Raw genomic sequence first — 4,773 nt, 5'->3', positions numbered from 1 at the left:
CTTCCAAACGATGACGCGAGGGTTTCATAAAAGTGGGTGGGTATCGCAGATTCATTGACAGCTACCAGGTAGACTTTGGCAGACTTAGACAGACTACGTTGTGTCCTGGAGAGTAGCCTTAGTAGAAGAGAACAGCAAGCACCCATGTCTATCAAAAATTGCATGCCCGTACCTACATCGTGAAAAAAAGAGATTAGTGACAGAAAGCCCCCGCTGCCAGTGATGCCCTACTTACATATTTTTTGGCCACTGACAACTGTTCGCCCGTTTCTTTGCAGCAGCCCTGAGTCAGGAGTGGTAGTAGCATAACAGCTGATGATGGGCGTCAGTAAGTGGCTGGAGAGGTCGTTGGTTGGGGCGTGAGCAAAGGGTGGTATATGGCTTTGTAGCCGCTCTGGCATGTCATGGGGTCGTCGTCTGTTTCCTACTGCATTCACGTCAGCTTCGGCCGTTGTTGAATAGTTGTCCTCTTGTCAGGAGTGGAGGCTTTATTATAATTATCATTATTACTTGCTAAGCAACAACTCCAGTTGGAAAAGCAGAATGCTATAAGCCCGAGTCCTCCAACAGGGAAAATAGCCCAGTGAGAAAAGGAAATAAGGAAACTACAAGAAAAGTGATTAACAATTGAAATACAATATTTTAAGAACAGTAACAACATAAAAATAAATATTTCATATACAAACTATAAAAACTTAGAATAAACGAGAGGAAGAGAAATAAGATAGAATTGTGTGCCCAGGTGTACCCTCAAGCAAAAGAACTCTACACGTAAACAGTGAAAGACCATGGTACAGTGGCTATGGCACTATCCAAGACCACGAAGAGCTGCTGGAGGTCTTAAAGGGGGTGAAGTGGCTGTCCTTAAAGGCGTCGAATTTGGTCATCAGGTCCTTCATGGGCAAAATATTGACTCTGGGGATGGAAGCATGTAGAGATTTGGGTAGGTACCGTACCCAAAGGGCATGAAGTAGATTCAATCCACAAGGAGAGCCATCTGCGGTAGGTTTTGAGCCGAGACCAAAAATTTTGTTAAGTAAAAAGAAAAAAATCTGGTACTTTGCTTATCGTTAATCCTTTTCCCCTCATCACAATGTCCCCTAATAACTTTATTCCCCCATACGGTTACGTTTCTAACTCTGCCTCCAAGTTTCTATCGTCTATAGAATTTAGGTAGTCAGTGAAACGGGGCTTGAAACACTTCTTTTGCAAATGATTGTACGTGTGGCTCACTTAAAGATATAAATGGTTTAAAAGGTCACTCATGAATGGCAAAGGCAAGGGACAGTAACATTGCTCTATCAAGCAGGACAATGCCGACTCCTCTCCACCCAAGCTAGGACCAACGGGGGCCAGACAATGGCTGCAGAAGATTCAGCAGTAGACATATAGGCTCCCCCCAAACCCCCATCCTTGGCTAACAAGGATGATTTATGTTGCAGCGACCAAAGGAACTAACGAGTTTGAGTGAGACTCGATCCCCAGTCTGGCAATCACCAAGCAAGGTCAAAACCACCAGGCTTCCAAAACCTGTCCAATTAGGAGAGCGGAATTAGAAACTAGTTAAATCACCGGTTTCTTTTTTTTTATCTCCTTTTTATACAAGTTTGCCATTATATTGACAACGCAAAATGAAAAAAAAATCTGAATGGATTAATATTTTCTTTTTAGAATGTCAAATAATTGGGAAATAGAAATGATTCACATCATCTTGAAGGAGAAATATCCTACACCCGAGTATTCAAATTACTTGCGAAGAAATATGCTGAATGAATGCGAAAAACATCATCGTAAATGCATGAAAACAAAATTAGAGTTGAAGTGCCTCACATATAATAGAGACAAGAGGCATTTTAAGGACCTTAGATGGTGGTCATGTCAGGGGAGAATACCTCGCTGAAGACTGCAATAATTTAACGGTCATTTATCTAACGAAGTCGAGGAGGAATTCCTTGACGTTGCTTTGAGTGGCCACACGCGAACCCTCTATTTGAAACAGAATTAAGATGGCCATTAACGACCAATCAGTTTATCTCCAGGGAGAGAGATCTCTTATCATGGTGTATCGGCCGTTGTTTGAACAAGAAAACATTATGAACGGATCCTTGCAGTGAATGAAAAGTAACAAGAGGGGGTTTATAAACCACCCTGGAATAATTATCAGAGGGAGGAGTCATCAGTATTATTAAGGGGACTAAGAATAAAAATTGAGATACATCCACTGCAAATATCCGAAATAATTGTAGTAGAAAACCTTTCTAGTCTTGCCGACATACTTACCAGAATAGTGAATACTAGTAATGATGTACAAGTGTAATAATTACAGTTACACACGGTCCTGATAAGTTCTCTAGATCATCACGACTCTAAGTTTATACAGACCTATTTTGAATCTATCTTTTATATCAAAAGTGGTGTGTTTTAGATAATATGCTGGAAATGATGGCTGAGAATAAATGTGGCATCTTGATCTCTATTTTGATTCTGCTTTTGATACAGTTGAGCATGAATTGCTACTTAATGATTTGAGGTTTATTGGTATTGAAGATGAAGCTTTTAAGTATCTAAAAGATAACTTGGTTAACAGAGACTACTTTGTACAAATTGAAAAACTCTCATCATCTGAACCATTGAGCAGAGGAGAAACCCATGGATGTGTACTATATCCAAACTTATTCTGTACTTATCCTATAATTCTATAAAGAGTATTACAGACTTATGAAGCGAAGTTTAAACTATTCAGATGATACGCAATTTTACTTCTTCACAAATGACATTGATGATACGGTGAAACTTTAAACCATGTTCTTACCAGTGTTAGGTTATGTATGAGAATGCATGATAAATTAACTAAAACTAAAGAAAATAAAACCAAGTTTATAGTGGCAGGAGAAAAACCTTAAACTTAAGTGATATTGAAATAAACATGTATAACAACCTGGTTCCGGTATCTAGTCGAGTTCGTGGCAGTATAACTTGACTGTAATCTATGTTTTGATGTTCAAATAATGTAAGAATCACTGGACATTACCTTAGAAACATTGTTTTTGTAAAGAAATGTCTAGATAAATATTATGTAAAGAAACTTATGATTGATTATGCTAGTACTGTAATTCCAACTATTACAATTTACACAAAGTGCAACTTAAACCGTTACAAAACACAATAAACTGAGGACCAGATTGATAAAAGGTGACCCAGCCTGAAAAAGGATTACTCCCATATTAATTGAATTACCCCGTTGCATATTTAATCCAGAATACAGTTTAAGATATTTGTAATGACTTATCAAGGCGTCATAACGTGACGTCCAAAATATATAAGAGAATTGCTACAAATCGTGCAGTCAATAAATCGTGTTCGCATAAGAATATTTACAGATAGTTGAAAGTCAATGGAGCTAAAATATACTTCTACTGAAAGTTCAAAAGGTTTCAAATATGCGGTTCCCAGAGTATATTATAACAACCCATAAAAAACTGAAGATATTAAGGCTTTCAAGAAGTTGAAGTCTCTCTTTTCTAAATGCTTCGATGATGTGGATTTAACATTATGGATGAACTCTTAAAGCCCCATCGTATCGTAGGTATTATCACATAAAAAATAAAACCATGTTACCAGACAAAATTTTGCATCTTACCACAGAGGTCAGACCTGCTAATTATGACAACCTCATATTATGTCATCTCTTAATTTCCAATAAATCATAATAATACATTCAATCATTCCTAAATATTATTTCAACCATCCACCAAACAAATCTAACTTATACAATTTCCAGAATCTATGGTCCTCCATTTATTTCGCACAGCCAGTAAATCACAAAACTCTGGTCCACATTCTATCCTTACCGCACACTTTCACTATTATTGCTCATTTAAACATTTTAACTTGTATCCATAATTAACAGAGTGCAACAGTTCAGCTTTACATTTAATTTCATTACTGTCATTCCTCCTCTAAAATTCTCTTTCATATGAGAGTTGGCCTTTACAACCTCTTGCATACATACTTTCCTTATTGGTTCATATATTCTGCCAATTACCTTCCCTCCCAAATGCATAATTCGTACCACCCACATCAATTTCTCTCTGGTACATACATTTATTGTTCCATCTTCCAGATTTCAATAGGTACACAGGACTTTATTAGTTCTTACATTTACTAAAATATCTTTTTAGGAACACTTCCATGGTCTGCAAACAAGAACTGTTTTAATTTCCATTCACACCTTATCCGACTCTATGGCAAATTCTATTCATACCTTATCCGACTCTTCGCAAAGCTTCACGAAGATACATCAATCATGGAGGCAAAACATGCTCGTCATTCTCCTACCAATGAACTGAAATATATGCTTTGCTGACATCATGAATAACTTTGTTTTCAACAGTTTACCTTATGGACAATTCATTTTAAACACCCATCTCATTACATTCATTGATCGATTCTATAGTAAGCTTTCTCTATGCTGAATATATATATTATACATACATATACATATATATATATATATATATATATATATATATATATTATATATAATATATATATATAATATATATATATATATATATATATATATATATATATATATATATATATATTATATAATATATATATATATATATATATATATATATATATAATATATATATATAATATATATATATATATATATATATATATATATATATATATATATATATATATATATATTATATAATATATATATATATATATATATACATTATATAATATATATATATATAT

The sequence above is a fragment of the Palaemon carinicauda genome, chromosome 1, assembly GCF_036898095.1.
Source record: "Palaemon carinicauda isolate YSFRI2023 chromosome 1, ASM3689809v2, whole genome shotgun sequence".
In the NCBI taxonomy this organism is placed as follows: domain Eukaryota; kingdom Metazoa; phylum Arthropoda; class Malacostraca; order Decapoda; family Palaemonidae; genus Palaemon; species Palaemon carinicauda.
This window is presented reverse-complemented; position numbering follows the sequence as displayed.